The sequence below is a fragment of the Heterodontus francisci genome, chromosome 4, assembly GCF_036365525.1.
Source record: "Heterodontus francisci isolate sHetFra1 chromosome 4, sHetFra1.hap1, whole genome shotgun sequence".
Lineage (NCBI taxonomy): Eukaryota > Metazoa > Chordata > Chondrichthyes > Heterodontiformes > Heterodontidae > Heterodontus > Heterodontus francisci.
Genome location: NC_090374.1, coordinates 11,283,723 through 11,303,313, shown reverse-complemented (window position 1 = coordinate 11,303,313; position 19,591 = coordinate 11,283,723). Strand labels below are relative to the sequence as shown.

The 19,591-nt window shown below is 43.9% G+C and overlaps 1 protein-coding gene across 3 annotated transcripts in view; it reads right to left on the bottom strand.

The window, feature by feature from the left end:
* Window positions 1–19,591, bottom strand: part of rictora (RPTOR independent companion of MTOR, complex 2 a) — a 373,719-nt gene that overhangs the window by 218,429 nt on the left and 135,699 nt on the right. The gene's annotated exons all lie outside the window — the stretch shown is intronic.

Genomic DNA, 19,591 nt, shown 5'->3' with positions numbered 1-19,591 from the left:
TAATGTCCTTCAAGGGAAGAAACCTGCCATCCTTACCCAGTCTGGCCTACACGTGACTCCATACCCACAACTTAACTGCCCTCTGAAATGGTCTATTAAGCCTCTTTGTTTCAAGGAAATTAGGGATCGGCAATAAATGCTGACCTTGCCAGCAAAAACAAATTAAACAAAACCTGCACTTGCACTTTTAGTAAATTATGTGTTTGAACCCATCAGACTCTCCTCATCCACATCATCCAGTCTTTCGCAATTGAAGGTATTTTCACTAACTTAATGGAAACTGGAATGATCCTGCCTCCTAATAATGTTTGCTGTGTTTATTTTGCCAGTATAAGAAAAGGAGGGAACAGCACTTGATCGAAGCTCAAGCAATATCTCAGTAAGGCAGGCCTTGAACAGAGGCCTAGAGTAGAGTGAGTACCATTAATCTAACGGCTTCAGTGTTAAACCAAGGCTAGAGCTATGAATATGATTAAAGAAATATTACCCTACACCAGTGATGATAATCATAAATTTAGTCAGCAATTTCATATTATATGAGCTCCAGTTAGACTTTTGAATATGATGGCTAAGGTCGGCTAGGATAAAGGTGGCCCTTTAGCACATTTGATCTACTTTTATTCATTCTTGTGATATGGGTAGCACTGGCAAGACCTGCATTTATTGTCCATCCTTAGTTGCCCCAAGGGGTGGGTGGGCCACATTCTTAAACCACAGTAGTGGTTTGATACAACCGTGTGGCTTGCCAGGCCACTTCAGAAAGCAGTTAAGGGCAGCTAGGGATAGAACAAAGAAAAGAAAAGGCATTAAATGCTGGCCTAGGCAGCTCACCCATATCCCATGAATGAATAAAAAAAAAAGTCAAGAGTCAACCACAATAGTGTGGGACTGAAGTCACCCATCAGCCCAGACCAGGCAAGGGTGCCAGTTCCCTTCCCAAAAGGACATTTGTGAACTAGTTTTTACAACAATCCAAAAGCATGGTCACTTTTATTTTCATTTCCAGATTTTTTTCTTAATTGAAGTTAAATTGTCAAACAGTCATGATAGTATTTGAACTCATCTTGAAGAATTATTATTTCAGGCCTCTGGATTAATAGTGCAGTAACATAATCACTTCAGCATTGTAACATACAAGTCCTAAGTCTATTTAATCTTCAGCAACCCATTATAGCATCTAACTGTACAAAATCCTCTTTATTGAGATGCTTTTACCAATTTATCCTACCCCAATTCTTCTTCCTCCTTTCTCAGATAGACTATTATGTTGGGGTACAGTTCCACAGATGTTCTCTGTGCCTATTCCTCATGTATCGCATCCAATGGCCATTCTTCACATCAGTTTAGGCAGCAAGCACTGCCAGCATATTTGACAGTGGCCAGAGCAGCAGCCTGATTATGTGCACACATGGGCACTTTCCATCAGGGGTTGGGTGGGGGGGGGGTGGAAAAGAGGGTTTGTCATCACTGGACAGTAACCAGAGTAACCAGCATTACGGACACTTGGTCCTTATCCTTTCTGTAACCCAAGGTCACGAAAGGCTGTGCAAACTGAGACCAGCTAAGTCAATACACATCTGGAATTGAACCAGGGCCCATTCCTGGCCTGCATGGCTCAGTATTACATGTAACCACTGAGTCATTGGGTGGCATTTGTTTATTCTGAGAACTGCCCTGCCTTACAATGATTAAGCCACATTTGGGCAGAGCAGAGGAAGGAAGAGGAAAGGCACTAACAAGCATCTGTGGCAACGTCCTTAGAGCCAGTATAAATGAAACAAGGATATTAGATTCAGCCCAATTCAACTGCAGAGCAGTATGGCAAAACCAGATCTGTCCCTGCTGACAATGAACACTTCCCTCAATCCCAACTAATGCAGCAGTCCAACTAAATAACTATGTGCGAAAGCCTCTTCAGTGTCCCGCTCAGTGCCAAAATATTAGCTGTGTTACGACCAGGTGGGAAAGGTGTCTAGGGGTCTTTCTCAGCCTTCACTTGATCTTATTGTAACAGGGTTTGTTTTAAACACACTGCGTTTTAGCTCCCCCTTGGTGAATCCTTGTTCACCGCTTTCCAATTACAAGGCAAAGAAATGAGCACAAAAAGGCTTTCTTAGGTTTTCAGAAGAAAAGTGAAATTTATTGAAACTTATACTCTAATTCAGTTAACACCATACTTGCCACGCCCCACACTAGTATACATACGTAATAGGCACATGCAAATAGAGACAGAAAAGAGAAGGAAAAATAAAGTAGAGAGGTTTGAGGCAATCTCTGAAAAGGGGTTTTTGTTACTGTGCTTCGAGCTCGCTGTAGTCCTTGCTTGTAGGTAGATCTTGCTTTGCGTTGGAGCCCTGTATTCTTCTTAAACCTTGTTCACTGTAGGAGACTTTCTCTCTTGGGGTTCATATGTCTTCAATGGTTTCCGAAGCTGGCAAAAAGCGAGATGAGAGCAGACAGGAGAGAGATGTTTTCAGTCCAGCAGCAAAGAGCTTTCTGAGTTCAAATTCTGTTTTCCAATTTAAAACTCCCCTAGTTGGCCATGTGCCTGACTGGTTTGACCAGGTCTCTTCTGTGTATTGGGGCAGGGGCTCGTTTCTTTGTTTCAACACTAACTGCTAGTATGAAAAAAAAATATCTTTCTAACCAGGGCTTGGCAACCCCTTGTAATAAGCCTTCTTTTCTTCCCAGCAACAATTTTAAAATTTAACATCCATGTGGTGAAATATATGTGCCTCATTCGTGGCAGGTGGGGGCCTGCATGACAACTGTAAGACGAGTCACTCCATTTTCCTGGAGGCAATTTAACAGTAATGATCAAATGATCTAGGGAATGGCTTTACTGGCCTCCTCCAGAGAAATAACCGTGATATCAGATCAAACTAATATGCAGGTCAGAAAAGCCTGCTAAGCAATTTGTCAATACTCCCAGTTGCTATCTGTTGATTTTACTCAAGGGTGTTCAAGCACGACTGAAGAGAGGAAAAGCGAGCAATATGAATAGGGAAAGACTTGTCTTTTTTTTTTAAAAAAAGAGAAACTATTCCCAAAGACTGTCTTATGAGGAGAGATTGCAGAAACTGGGCCTGTATTCTCTAGAGTTTCGAAGAATGAAAGGTGACCTCATTGAAACTTACAAAATTCTTGCAGGGCATGACAGGGTGGATGTGGATAGGATGTTTCCTCTGGCTGGTGAGTCGAGAGCCAGGGGACACAGTCTCAGAATAAGGGGCAGGCCATTTATGACTGAGATGAGGAGGAATATTTTTACTGAGAGGGTGGTAAATCTGTGCAATTCTCTACCCCAGCAGGCTGTGGAAGCTCAATCGTTGAAATCGATAGATTTCTGAATATCAAGGGATATGGGGATAGTGGGGAAAATGGCGTAGAGACAGATGATCAGCCATGATCTGTTTGAATGGCAGAGCAGGCTCGATGGGCCGAATGGCCTACTCCTATTTCCTGTGAAAGGCTGAAGGGTTGATAACCAGACAGCAAAGATTTAAAGGCAATTGGCAAAAGAACTAGAGGTGGCATAAAATAAAAAAAGTTTTTATTTTAACGCAACAAGTGGTTAGAATCTGGAATGCATAGCCTAAGAATGGTGGAAACAGATTCAATAGGAGCCTTCAAAAGGGAATTGGATAAATACTTGGAGGAAAAAACTGCAAGGACATGGGAAAAGGGGTCTAACTGGATTGCTCTTCAAAAGAGCCGGCGCAGACTCAATGGGCTGAATGGTCGCTTTCTGTGTTGTACTATTCAATGCTATGAGAAAAGGACTACTCCCATCACAATTTAAATTTTAATACAGATGCATCAGATGAAATGAATTCCTTGAACATTTGGAGCAAGGGTGATGAAATGAATTAGACACTGCTCTTTCACCTCATAACCCTGGGTACAACTACAGTCCAGACTGAAATAAAGAAAACCTTCTCTCTATTAACTTTTGACCAGACTCAACCCAATTTCTAGTGAATGTAAACTATGGTTTTCCATCTAATTATGTAGAAATCAAGTGCATATTGACACACATCAAGTCCCCTTTCACAGCATCTGGAGAACAGGGGGACTATCTAAAAGAAGGTACTATTAGAGAAAACAATTTTTAAATGGTGCATAACAGTATAAATAACATATCAGGTCAATAAACACTAACTTTTGATGACTTGCGAGATCCACCTACGATCCAGTTAAAAACCAACAGCGTAAATTGATGTAGGAAAAGCAAGAACAGAGACCCAGTCTCTCTCCAACACCACATCCATCTCTGTTTAACTAAACTTTTTCTCAACCTTAATTTCTCTCACCTCCACTCATATTTTCCAGATCCAAGTTATCTCGATATCCACATTGATCCCAACTAGGCCTCTCTTTTTGTAGAATATGTTCCAATCCTACTCAGCCACTCTATTCCAGATAGCCCACTGATGACAGAATTTAACTTAGTCTCATTTTCCACCTTACTAATCTCCACATTCATTGGATCACCTTCCACAACATCTCATCACAATATCTCTCTTCTTTCGGCAGGGTTATTCATTCTAAATCAGGGTTAATATGCATGTATGTGAATGCACGGAGTATTGTTAATAAGATTGGTGAGGTACAGGCACAAATTGACATGTGGAAATATGAATGTTCTGGCTATAACAGAGACTTGGCTCAAAGAGGGCAAGACTGGGTATTGAATATTCCTGAATACAAGGTGTTCAGGAAAGATAGGAAAGGAAAAAAGGGGGAGGGGTGGCAGTATTGATTAAGAACAGCATTGCAGTACTGGAGAAAAAGGATGTCCCAGAGGGGTTGTGGACAGAATCAACTTGGCGAGAGTTCAGGAACAAAAAAGGTGCAGTTACATTGCTCAGTGTTGTCTCTTGGCCACCAACTAGTGGGAAGGACGTGAAGGAAATTACAGAGAGGTGTAAAAATTATAGGTGCAACAGGCAGTAAAAAAGGCAAATGGTATGTTGGCCTTCATAGCAAGAAGATTAGAGTACAGGAGCAGGGATGTCTTGCTGCAATTATACAGGGCCTTGGTGAGGCCACACCTGGAATATTGTGTGCAGTTTTGATCTCCTTATCTGAGGAAGGATGTTCTTGCTTTTGAGGGAGTGCAGCAAAGGTTTACCAGACTGATTCCTGGGATGGTGGGACTGACGTATGAGGACAGATTGAGTCGGTTAGGATTATATTCGCTGGAGTTCAGAAGAGTGAGGGGGAATCTCAGAAACCTATAAAATTCTAACAGGACTTGGAAGGGTAGATGCAGGAAGGATGTTCCCAATGATGGGGGAGTCCAGAACCATGGGTCATAGTCTAAGGATATGGGGTAATCCTTTCAGGACTGAGATGAGGAGAAATCTCTTCACCCAGAGAGTGGTGAGCCTGTGGAATTCGCTACCACAGAAAGCAGTTGAGGCCAAAATACTGTATGTTTTCAAGAAGGAGTTTGATATAGCTCTTGGGTCTAAAGGGATCAAAGGGTATGGGGCAAAAGTGGGAACAGGCTACTGAGTTGGATGATCAGCGATGATCATAATGAATGGCAGAGCAGGCTCGAAGGGCCGAATGGCCTACTCCTGCTCCTATTTTCTATGTTTCCCCAGGGATCAGTGTTGGGACCCTTGCTTTTCCTGATGTATATTCATGACCTTGGTGTACAGGACACAACTTCAAAGTTTGCGGATGATACGGAACTTGGAAGCAATGTGAACTGTGAGGAAGATATTGTAGAACTGCATGAGGGCGTAGACAAGTTGGGGGAATGGGCAGACGGGTGGCAGATGAAGTTCAATGCAGAAAAATATGGAGAGATTAATTTTGGTAAGAAGAACATGGAGAGACAATATAAAACAAAGGGGACAATTCTAAAGCGGGTGCAGTAGCAGAGGGACCTGGATATATATCTGCATAAGTAATTGAAGGTGGCAGGACAGGTTGAGAGAGCAGTTAATAAAGCATACAGTATCCTGAGCTTTATTGGGCGCTGCACTTGAGGAAAGATGTGAGGGCATTGGAGAGAGTACAGAAAATATTCATTAGAACGGCTCCAGGGATAAATAACTTTAGTTATGAAGATAGATTGGAGAATTTGGACGGCTTTCCTTGGAGAAGGGAAGACTGACAGCTGATTTGATAGAGGTATTCAAAATCATGAACGGTCTAGACAGAGTAGATCAAGAGAAACTGTTCCCACTCATGAAAGGATCGAGAATGAGAGGGCACGGATTTAAAGTAATTGGCAAGAGAAGCAAACGCGAAATGAGGAAAAACATTTCCACGCAGCAAGTGCTAAGGTCTGGAATGCACTGCCTGAAAGTGTGGTGGAGGCAGGTTCAACTGAAGCATTCAAAAGGGAATTAGACTGTTACACGAAAAGGAAGAATGTGCAGGGTTTCGACGAGAAGGTGGGGAATGGCACTAAGTGAATTGCTCTTTCGCAGAGTCGGTGCAGACATGATGGGCCAAATGGTCTCCTTCTGCATTGCAACAATTCTGCGATTCTGTGAATTTTAGCTACCCTCACTCTCGTACCTCTCACTTCCATTCCTTCTCTGACCTTTCCATCTCAGGCTTCCAAAAAAGCTGAGTGCAGGCTTCAAAACAGTATCACATCTCTGCCCTGGGTACCCTGTAGCTTTCTGGCCTGCACACTGGTTTCAGCAACTGCAAATCTTAACCATTTCTCTCATTTATGTTTAAAGCAGTGAAGGGAGTGTTGTTACGACTGAGGCCGGAAGAGAGCACTATTGTCTCTAGTTCCACTTCTCCACAGGTCACAGAATTACAGCATCGTTACAGTGCAGGAGGAGGCCATTCGGCCCATCGTGTCCGCACTGACTCTCTGAAAGAGCAACTCCCTCAGTTCCATTCCCCTGCCTTCTCCCCATAACCCTGCACATTCATTCTTTTCATCGAACTGTCTAATTCCCTGTTGAATGCTTCAATTGAACCTGCCTCCACTATACCCTCAGGCAGCGCATTCCAGACATTAACCACTCGCTGCATGACATAGTTTTTCCTCCTGTCACGTTTGCTTCTCTTACCAAATACTTTAAATCTGTGCCCTCTCATTCTCGATCCTATCACGAGTGGGAACAATTTTTATCTACTCTGTCCAGATCCCTCATGAATTTGAATACCTCTATCAAATCAACTCTCAGCCTTCTCTTCTCCAATCTATCTACATAACTGAAGGTCCTCATCCCTGGAACCATTCTCGTAAATCTCTTCTGTACTCTCTCCAATGCCCTCACATCTTTCCTCAGGTGCGGCACCCAGAACTAGACGCAATACTCCAGCTGAGGCCGAGCTAGTGTCTTATACAAGTTCAACAAAAATTACTTGCTCTTGAAATCAATGCCCCTATTAATAAAGCCCAGGATAACGTATGCTTTATTAACCGCTCTCTCAACCTGTTCTGCCGCCTTCAATGACTTATGCACATATACACCTAAGTCCCTCTGCCCCTGCACCCACTTTAGAATTGTACCCTTTGTTTTATATTGTCTCTCCATGATCTTCCTACTAAAATGAAGTTTCCCCACCACTGAAGTTAAACTGACTGGCCTGTAGTTGCTGGGCTTATCTTTACACTCTTTTATGAACAAGGGTGCAACGTTTGCAATTCTCCAGTCCTCTGGCACCACCCCCGAGCCTAAGGAAGACTGAAACATTCTGGCCAATGCCTCTTCAATTTCCACCCTCGCTTTCCTCCGTATCCTTGGGTGCATCTCATCTCGTCCTGGTACTTTATCTGCTTTAAATACAGACAGCCTATCTAATACTTCCTCTATCAATTTTAAACCCCTCTAGTGTCTGACTTACCTCCTCTTTCAACATTGCCTGGGTTGCATCTTCTTCCTTGGTAAAGACAGATGCAATGTATTCATTTAATACCTCAACTATGCCCTCTGCATCCATGTGTAAATCCCTTTTCTGGTCTCTAATCGGCCCACCTCCTCCTTTTACCACCCTTTTCCTATTTATCTGCCTTTAGAAAACTTTGGGATTTTCTTTAATGATAGCTGCCAGTCTCTTCTCATGCTCTCTCTTTGCTTCTCTTATTTGCTTTTTCACTTCTGCTCTGGATCTTCTATATTCAGCCTGGTTTTCCATAGTATTTTCTTACCTAGCATATGTCATAAGCACACTTTTTCTCCTTTATCTTAATCTCTGCCTCTTTTGTCATCCAGGGAGCTCTAGATTTGTTTGCTCTACCTTTCCCCTTCGAGGGACCATACCTCGACTGTGTCTGAACTGCTTTGAAGGTAGCCCATTATTCATCATTAAGATGGAGAGTGAGAGCGCTGATCCAGAGACTAAGGTCCTGAATCTAAATAAAGGAAACTATGACGGTATGAGGCGCGTATTGGCTATTATAAATTGGGGAACGTTACTTAAAGGGTTGACAGTAGATAGGCAATGGCTAGCATTTAAAGAGCACATGGATGAATTACAACAATTGTTCATTCCAGTATGGCGCAAAAATAAAACAGGAAAGGTGGCTCAACTGTGGCTTACAAAAGAAATTAGGACAGTATTAGATTCAAGGAGGAGAAATATAAAATGGCCAGAACAAGTAGCAAACCTGAGGATTGGGAACAGTATAGAATTCAGCAAAAGAGGACAAAGGGATTGATTAAGAAGGGGAAAAGTATGAGGGTAAGCTTGCAGAAAACATAAAAACTAACTTTAAAAGCTTCTATAGATATGTGAAGAGAAAAATATTAGTGAAGAGAAATGTGGGGAAACGGGGGTATTTATAAAGGGGAACAAAGAAATGGCAGACCAATTAAATACATACTTTGGTTCTGTCTTCACTAAGGAGGATACAAATTACCTCCCAGAAATGTTGGGGAACATAGGGTCTAGTGAGAAGGAGGAACTGTATGAAATCAGTATTAGCAGGGGAAATGGTGTTAGGAAAATAGATGGGATTGAAGGCCGATAAATCCCCAGGGCCTGATAATCTACATCCCACAGTACTTAAGGAAGTGGCCCTAGAAATAGTAGATGCTTTGCTGGTCATTTTTCAAAATTCTATAGACTCTGGAACAGTTCCAACAGATTGGAGCTAATGTAACCCCACTGTTTAAAAAAGGAGGTAGAGAGAAAACAGGAAATTATAGACCTGTTAGCCTGACAACAGTAGCGGGGAAAATGCTAGAGTCCATTATAAAAGTTGTAATAGCAGAGCACTTGGAAAACAATGACAGGATCGGACAAAGTCAACATGGATTTACGGAAGGGAAATCATGCATGACAAATCTACTGGAATTTTTTGAGGATGCAACTCGTAGGATAAGGGAGAACCAGCGGATGTGGTGTATTTGGACTTTCAGAAGGCTTTTGATAAGGCCCCACATAAGAAGTTAGCATACAAAATTAAAGCACATGGAATTGGGGGTAAGGTACTGACATGGATAGAGAACTGGTTGGCAGACAGGAAACAAAGAGTGGGAATAAATGGGTCTTTTTCCGAGTGGCAGGCAGTGACTAGTGGGGTACCGCAGGGATCAGTGCTAGGACCCCAGCTATTCATAATATATATCAATGATATAGATGAGGGAATTAAATGTAATATATCCAAGTTTATAGACGACACAAAGCTGGGTGGGAGTGTGAGCTGAGAGGATGCAGAGAAGTTCCAGTGTGATTTGAACAGGTTGAGTGAGTGGGCAAAATACATGGCAGATGCAGTATAATGTGGATAAATGAGACGTTATCCACTTTGGTGGCAAAAACAGAAAGGCAGACGATCATCTGAATGGCGATAGATTGAGAAAGGGGGAGGTGCAGCGAGACCTGGGTGTTCTTTTGCACCAGCCGCGCAAAGTAAGCATGCAGGTGCAGCAGGCAGTTAAGGAGGCAAATGGTATGCTGACCTTCATAGAGAGAGGATTTGAGCACAGGTGCAAGGATGTCTTGCTACAATTATACAAGGCCTTGATGCGACCACATCTGGAGCATTGTGTGCAGTTTTGGTCTCCATATCTGAGGAAGGATGTTCTTGCTATGGAGGGAGTGCAGCGAAAGTTCACCAGACTGATTCCTGGGATGGCAGGACTGACGTATGAAGAGAGATTGGGTTGATTAGGCTTGTATTCGCTAGTTTATAAGAATGAGAGGGGATCTCAGAGAAACCTACAAAATTCTAACAGGACTGGAAAGACTAAATGCAGGAACGATGTTCCCGATGGCAGGGAAGTCCAGCTCCAGGGGTCACAGTCTAAGAATAAGGGGTAAGCCATTTAGGACTGAGATGAGGAGGGATTTCTTCACCTAGAGAGTGGTGAACCTGTGGAATTCTCTACCACAGAAAGGAGTTGAGGCCAAATCATTAAATATATTCAAGAAAGAGTTAGATATTGTTCTTAGGGCTAAAGGGGATACGGGGAGAAAGCAGGAACATGGTACTGAGTTTGGATGATCAGCCATGATCGTATTGAATGGCAGTGCAGGCTCGAAGGACCGAATGGCCTACTCCTGCTCTTATTTTTTCTATGTTTCTACCGGTTTTTCTGCCAGTTTTTGACTCCAATTTCTTCGCCCCAGCTCCATTCTTACCCCATTGAAGTTGGCCTTCCCCTAGTTAATTATTCTTGCACTGGATTGTTCTTTGTCCTTTTCCATAGTCAGCCTAAACCTTATGATACAATGATCACTGTCCCCTAAATATTCTCCTATTGATACGTGATCCACTTGGCCCACCTCATTCTCAAGAACCAGGTCTAGCAGTGCCTCCTTTCTTGTTGGACTAGCAGTATATTATTGTAGAAAATTTTCCTGAACACGCTTTAGGAACTCTTGCCCTTCACACTACTATTATCCCAGTCTATATTTGGATAATTAAAGTCCCCCATTAAAACTACCCTATAGTTTTTGCACCTCTCAGTAATTTCCTGGCAAATTTGTTCCTCTACATCCTTCCCACTAGCTGGTGGCCTGCAGACAACACCAAACAATGTAACTGCACCTTTTTTGTTCCTTAGCTCTAGCCAAATTGATTCTGTCCTCGACCCCTCTGGGACATCCTTTTTCTCCAGCACTGCAATTCTCTCAGTGATCAATACTGCCCTTTTTTCCCTTTCCTATCTTTCCCGAACACCTTGTATCCAACAATATTTAACACCCAGTCCTGCCCTTCTTTGAGCCAGGTCTCTGTTATGGCCACATCATCATATTTCCACATGGCAATCTGCACCTGTATCTCACCGGTCTTATTAACCACACTCTGTGCATTCACATGCATGCACATTAACCCTGATTCAGACTTTATTACTTTCTCCCTTACTCTGACCCCACCTAATAACGTACTATTCCCTACTCTCGTGCTATCTATCTCCCCCAGTATTCTATGCACCTTGGTATTCCTCGATAACACTTGCTCCTGGTTCCCACACCCCTGACTAGGTACCAGTTCTGCTTCCCTCCAATCTGAGCTCCCTCTCAGGTTCCCACCCCCCTGACAATTTAGTTTCAATCCTCCCCAACAGCACTAGCACATCTGCCTGCAAGGATATTCATCCCAGTCCTGCTAAGATGCAACCCGGTCCATCCTGTACAGGTCCCACCTTCCCCAGGACCGGTCCCAATGTCTTAGAAATCTGATGCCCTCCTTTCTACACCAGTTCTCCAGCCACATGTTCAATCGCTCAATTCTCCTATTCCTATGCTCACTTACACGTGGGATGGCAGTACTCAGATTCATGCTTTTGAGGTCCTGCTTTTTAATCTCCTTCCTTGCTCCCCAAAGTCTGCTTTCAAGACCTCATCCCCCTTTGTACCTATGTCATTGGTACCAATGTGGACCATGACCTCTGACTGGTCATCCTCCCCCAGAAGAATGTCCTGTAGCCTCTCCGTGACATCCTTGACCCTGGCACCAGGGAGGCAACACAGCATCATGGAATCACGTTTACCGCCGCAGAAACGCCTGTCTGTTCCCCTAACTGCTCTTCCACTCCTCTTCCTCCCCTCCTGTACAGCTGAGCCACCTGTGGTGCCACAAACTTAGCTCTGACTGCATTCCTCTGAGGAACCATCACCCTCACCAGTGTGCAAAATCGAAAACCGATTAGCGAGTGAGATCATATCAGGGACTCCTGCACTACCTGCCTGGTGGTCACCCATTTCCTATCTGCCTCCATGCTCCTAATCTGTGGTGTGACCACCTCCTTAAACGTGCTATCCACGTAATCCTCCGCCTCACGGATGCATAAGTGACTCCAGCCGCCGTTCAAGTTCCGAAACCCAGAGCTCAAACTTCTGCAGCCGGTGGCACTTCCTGCAGATGTGTTTTGTCTCGGACACAAGGCTCGTCCATGACTTCCCACAGGCTGTACATTCCACTCGGCAGAGCTGCCCTGCCATACCTTAACTTTACAGACTATTTATTCTAAGTAGAATAGCTTACCAGGTACTCACCAAACAGCTCCATCCACTACACCAAAGCAAGAATCAAATCCTGGAGGGTTAAAAAAGTAGGGAAAAAAAGTAGGGGAAAAAAAAGGAAAATGGAGCACTGCCTCCCCCTTCACCAAACTTGCCACTCACCAAACTCTAATTTCCACACTTAGCTTGTAATCTGCACTCTGTGAGTCTAATAGACCTTATCAATGATAATAAAGCTTTGCCAATACTAATTACTATTAGTAAACTTTACAAATACTGATAAACCCTAATAATACTTAATATAGCTTATGTACTAAGTTGTTCCAATTTGAACTAATGCACTCCCTACTGGTCTCTCTCTCACTATTATAAATTCCGCTTTAGATTTTAGTTTTGTATACTAATAAATCGATCAAGTCTCATTCTATTATAAAAGCAAAATACTGCGGATGCTGGAAATCTGAAACAAAAACAAGAAATGCTGGAATCACTCAGCAGGTCTGGCAGCATCTGTGGAAAGAGAAGCAAAGTTAACGTTTCGGGTCAGTGACCCTTCTTCGGAACAGTTCCGAAGAAGGGTCACTGACCCGAAACGTTAACTCTGCTTCTCTTTCCACAGATGCTGCCAGACCTGCTGAGTGATTCCAGCATTTCTTGTTTAAGTCTCATTCTATATTTGTTTTAAATTAAATTAAAATCTTACCTGTATACTCACCCTGGCTGCTTTCTGTGTCTCTGCTCTCACTCTTGATTGTGACATCACTCTGATGTCACTTTTCAATTTTTCTCCTGCTCCGCTCCCGCTGTGCGCTCTCGCTCTTGGTCGGTCTGTCTCCAGCCTCTGACTCTGTCCCTTTTGGCATGCTTTTTAAACCTCCGCTCCAGCTGTGCTCTCTCTCCAGTTAAAAGGCTAACAAGGCGGCCACCCAGGACAATGGCTTGCTCTAAGTGACTGAATTACCTAAAATGTCTTCATTAGCACGACAGCCAAGGCCATCCTCACACATTTGACTTTGAAAGAACCAACCACCTCCAAGTGTGAATGGGCATCCTGGGGCATGTGGAACCTTGAATTTCATTAGAAGATTCTAGAAAAACCTCATGAGAAACAAAGAGGATTGAGAGAACCATGTGACCACTTATTCATCTCTGAAGTAACTAGAAGTTTTGCTACACAGACCAAAGACGAGCAGTAACTGAGTGTGCAGCAGCTGAAAGCTACAAGAAATTCTCTCTCTGCAGAGGTCTGTTACAAAAAAATAAGAATGCTTGCTAAATCTTGAAGGAAAAAAAATAAGATATGGAAAGATGTTGGTTGTCCCTTTTTGTCTGGCGTCCCAATTACACGTAGATCGCTGCGCTGGGATCGTCCTAGAACCAGTTCTTTGCTGGCGACGTTGAGGATCAGTTTGGCAGGCCTTTCAGGAGAAATCCAATTCCACAATTTAAATACAAGTCCTCAAAAATTTAACAAAAAATGGAAGCACTGTCGTAAGAAAGTGTAGATCCTTCAATGGAGCACAGTTCTAGTAGAGGTTCAGCACTGCAGTCTTGGATTGCCTTTTCCTTTCAGGCACTGGTGGGCCTGCTCTGCATTTCTAGGATTTTCCCTTTTGATTTCAGATTTCCTGAGGATACAGAACTTTTTTTTCTTTTAATACCTTTCCAATATCATCCCACCTGGCTATAAACAAATTAAGTTACTTCATTGCATCACTGAGATGATCATACATTTACCAATTTCAATCTCTTTCCAACTGTTTGGAAATTCAGCCCATTATCACTATTCACCCCCTCACATTTTGACCTGTTTAGCTCCATAAACTACTGGGACGGAAACCAAACCCGCCAAATGGAAACATTTTAATTTTGTCATATGGAACACTATTTGAACTTTTACTGGACATTGAACATAACTTGTTTCAAAAAAACCACAGAGCTGAACGGCTGAAAACATGGCTGTACATTTGCATTCTGAGAGACAGATGCATAGAGACACAATGGGAGTGCACCCTGATTCAATTAGCGAGATGGGGTTTGTCAATAGTGATCAAACGTCTGTGTAAGAGCCAGCACTCCACCTGCCCACCGAGTGTGTCTAGTTAGCTTTGAAGAATCAACAACCCTCGCAGGTGATGCTGTTTCAAAGAGCTGGTCACATGACTAACCTGTTGGCCAACCAGGGAATTGACTGAATTGTGTCTCACAGAAAGGTTTGGGGAAGATGTAATTGAACTTCAAAAAGAAAGCACTCCTCTCTCTCTGTCTCTCTTTTCAGCAACGTTCCAGGACCCACGGAAGCAACTTAAGGCTCAAGATAGAGGATCTCCCCTGCAGCCTTCTGGTATCAGCGAAACAAGTTTGAAAGTGCGCACTGGGCCCCAACGAGAACTGCAAGACTTAACTCCAATCAAGGTCTTTACATCCAAACCGAAGACAGTAAATGAATTCCATTTACTGCTCCAAACACCACCTCTCCAGCTTTATTCTTTCTCCCCCTCTGTATCTATTTATGTGTGTGTGTTTATCGCGTATGCATGCAAGCGTGGTTACATCGCATATTTTTAGTAACTTTAACAGAGTTAGAGTGTTACGGCTAATAAGCTTACACCTTTCTTGTTTAAACCTAAGGAAGCCTGTTTGATTGGTTCATTTACAATTATAATTAGAGAGCAGTGAGCAAGGATTCACTAAGATGAAGCGAAAAACAGCGTGTTTAAAAGTCAAACTCTGTTACGGCCAAACCAGGAAAGGGGCCGGAGGGCAGTCATTTGGGGTCCAGCATGTGGAACGGACCCACAGATAAACAAGGAATTGGAAGTGGGAAATCAAACTGATCCCAAGAAAAAGAGAAAAGATTTCAATACAGGTTTCCTTGTGGTTGTGTGTGCTAGAATAAAACGTCCACGACTGAAGCAAGTAACTACCCAAGCCAGGGAGAAGTAACTCAGGATAAGATAAAGGCACTGTCCATGGAGGAGTTGAGAAATATGGCTGAGTAGTGTGGGATCACTTTCCGTGCCAAAGCTCGAAAATCGGAACTCCTAAGACTAGTGGCCAACCATTTTTCCATCGAACCTGAAGAATCAGAGACAAGGTTAATGTTAGCAACGATAGAACTGGAACAGAGGAAACTTGAATTAGAAGACAGGGAAAGAGAGGGAGAGACAGGAGAAGGAAAAAGAGAGACTGGAGAGAGAAGAGGAGAGAGAGAGAGAGAAATTTCATGAAGGAACGGGAGAAAAGAGAGCTGAGGCGGCTTGACTTAGCAAGGGGGCAACAAAGTACTCCCAGTGAAAGCCTGGAAAACAGAAGTAGCCCAGGGCCATTTATTGACTTTTTAAAATTTTCCCAACGGATTCCAAAATTCAATTCAATTTGAAGCATTTTTTGTGTCTTTTGAGAAACTTGCAAGGTAGTTAAAATGGCCTGCTAAGAGTTGGACTCTTCAACTGCGAAGTAAGCTAACAGGAAAAGCCCATGAGGTTTATTCCCTGTTGCCAGATGAGAGTTCATCAAATTATGAACTGACAAAAAATGCTATCCTCGGGGAGTCATAGAATTATACAGCACAGAAACAGGCCCTTCAGCCCATCGTGTCCGTGCTGGCCATCAAACACCTAACTATTCTGATCCCATTTTCCAGCAATAAAAACAAGAAATGCTGGAAATACTCAGCAGGTCTGGCAGCATCTGTGGAGACAGAAGCAGAGTTAACGTTTCAGGTCAGTGACCCTTCTTCAGAACTAGCAAATATTAGAAATGTAAAAGGTTTTAACCAAGTAAAGCAGGGGTGGAGCAAGAGATAACAAAGGAGAAGGTTTAGATAGGACAAGGTCACAGAATAGCTGACCAGAAGGTCGTGGAGCAACGGCAAACAATATGTTAATGGTGTGTTGAAAGACAAACCATTAGTACAGATAGGGTGTTAACAGACTGAAAATTGAACAGTCGCAAGTACAAACATGAAAATAAAGTGGGTAGGCAAACTGAACAAACTAAGAAGAAAAATAAAATAAACACAACAAAAAAGAAAAAATAAGTAAAAATAAAAGTATAACGGGGGGCCCGTCATGGTCTGAAATTATTGAGCTCAATGTTCAGTCCGGCAGGCTGTAGTGTGCCTAATCGGTAAATGAGATGCCGTTCCTCGAGCTTGCGTTGATGTTCACTGGAACACTGCCGCAATCCCAGGACACAGATGTGAGCATGAGAGCAGGGGGGAAGTGTTGAAATGGCAAGCAACCGGAAGCTTGGGGTCCTGCTTGCGGACTGAGCAGAGGTGTTCCGCAAAGCGGTCACCCAGTCCGCGTTTGGTCTCCCCAATGTAGAGGAGACCACATTGTGAGCAGCGAATATCGTACACTACATTGAAAGAAGTAGAAGTAAATCGCTGCTTCAAATGGGGACATATTACACCTCCTGCGATTGCAGGGGAAGGTGCCATGGGAAGGGGACGAGGTGGTGGGGGTAACGGAGGAGTGGACCAGGGTGTCACGGAGGGAACAATCCCTTTGGAATGCTGACAGGGGAAGGGAGGGGAAAATGCGTTTGGTAGTGGCATCATGCTGGAGGTGGCAGAAATGGCGGAGGATGATCCTTTGGATGTGGAGGCTGATGGGGTGGTAAGTGAGGACTTGGCCCGTAGCCTTGTATGTTTTGGCATTTCAAGTGCTCATCTAATTACTTCTTAAATGTTGTGAAGGTTCCTGCTTCTACCACCTCTTCAGGCAGTACATTCCAGATACCAACCACCCTCTGGGTGAAAAGATTTTTCCTCAAATCCCCTCTAAACCTCCTGCCCCTTACCTTAAATCTATGCCCCCTGGATTTTGACACCTCCGCTAAGGGAAAAAGTTTCTTCCTATCTAACCTATCAATACCCCTCATAATTTTGTATACCTCAATCAGGTCCACCCTCAGCCTTCTCTGCTCTAAGGAAAACAACACTAGCCTGTCCAGTTTCTCTTCATACCTGAAATGCTCCAGCCCAAGCCACATCCAGGTGAATCTCCTCTGCACCCGCTCCAGTGCAATCACATCCTTCCTATAATGTACACTATAGCCAGAACTGTACACAGTACTCCAGAATATGAGCTAGTACCAGAAGCCTACCGCCAGAAGTTCCGAATCCTCAGGAAACAAGCTGATCAAATTTAGCTGGAGTTTGAGAGAAGCAAGCAGCTGGCTTTTGACCAGTGGTTGAGGGCACTTAAAATGCAGCCCAGCTATGAAAACCTGAGAGAGGTAATTCTCCTTGAGGAATTTAAAAACACTCTCCCCCTCTCCATACAGGCCCATGTAGAGGAACAAAAGGTACATGGAGCCCGGCAACCCGCTGTTCTGGCTCATGAGTTTGCTCTAATATACAAGTCGGTTCCCCAGGGGAAATCTTTCCGAGTCACCCCCATAAATCGCACTTGGAATGCGACCTAGTTTCGGGATCGCTGCCGTAGGAATTGTCCCTAGTTTGCCTGTGGACGAGGTTAACCTGCTCCTAGGTAATGATCTGGCGGGGTCAAAGGCGGTAGCTTCTCCAGTAGTGATAGAGAGACTGAAGGAGCTCAGAGTCAGGGTAGTGGTAGGAGACAGTCCCCTGCAGTTCCCCTGAATGTGTAATGAATCGGATCATGACCAAACCAGCTTCCCCAGAGGACACTGAATCGGCACTGCAAACAGATGACCATGAGATCTGTCTATCTGAAACGTTCTTTGGAAAGTTAGAAGAACCAGGGAATGGATAAAATGGATCTTCCCCAGCTGAGGCTCAGCAAGCCGACCCAGTATTGAGAGTGTTAGCACAGGCTGCCCAGACTGAAATTGAAGCAGAGGGAGTCCCTGACTGCTACTATTTAAAGAATGAGGTACGGATGAGGAGGTGGAGTTCTCCTCACTAACCTGAAGCCAACGACTGGACAGTGGTTCACCAGGTAGTGGTGCCGCAGAGGTACCGGAGAGAAATATTAAGCATGGCCCATGAGATTACAGTGGCTGTACATGTCGAAAAACCAAAGCCCTCATAAGACAGCAGTTGACTGGCCAAAACTCCACAAAGATGTGGCAGAGCATTGTAGGAGTTGCCACATCTGCCAGGTTGAGGAGAAACCCTAACCTGCAGTGAAATCTGTACCCCAAACTCCTGTATCGGCTTTTGGGGAATCCTCCAGCAAAGGGATGGTGAATTGTAAGGTACTCCTGCTGAGAACGAAAGGGGACTTTCAGTGCCCTCAACCACAGGCACAGGGCTGGCAAAAAGTTAGAGAGGACTTGCCTTCCAGGAGAGCAGTGGACCTGCGGGAAGAACACGGAGCAAGGAGCGGATAAATAGAGCCCGAGGATCATGGCCTAGAGCACTTACCTTCCGGGAGAGGAGCCCAGGCGTGCTGGAGTCTGAAAACCAAGTGAACAGCGACGTCACAGGAAAGCTGCAAGGTGATTGGTTGGTGAGTAACTGCTGTTAGGGAATAACTCTAAATCAAGGGGTTAGTACACTACTGTTAGGGTGAGTGTGTAAATAGTGTAATAATAAGGAACAAGTAAGTAGCGTTTTTTTTTTCACTGGTGAACTGTATTGACTTTTAGTAGGATTTATCAGTACCAGTAAGGTTTAATTAATAATTCTAAGCTGTTGTAGTATTGATAAAGTTTTTTTGAGCAATAGCAAAGGGTCAATTTTTTAAAAATTCATTCATGGGATGTAGGCGTCACTGGCCAGGCCGGCATTTATTGCCCATCCCCAATTGTCCTGGAGAAGGTGGTGGTGGTGAATGGCATGGGTGCTACAACCTTGAGGGTGCACCTCCTGTACTATGTTGGAGCTCCAGGATGCTTTCCGTATCCTGGAGAACCATTTATGAAAGAAGTGTTGCCAATTGAAGCAGCTTGAGCTCCAGGTTTTAGAACTTGAGCAGCAGCTGGCGACACTACGGTGCATTCATAAGGATGAGAGCTACGTGGATAGCATGTTTATAGATCTGGTCACCCACAGTTTAAAAGTATGCAGGGAGAGAGGGAATGGGTGACCACCAGGCAGTCAAAAAGAATCAGGCAGGTAGTGCGAGAGACCCCTAAATGAACTCACTCTCCAACAGGTATTCAGTTCTGAATACTGAACAAGGTGATGCTTCACCTGGGGAGGGCAGCCAGAGCCAAGACCATGGCACCACGGGTGGCTCAGCTGCACAGAGGG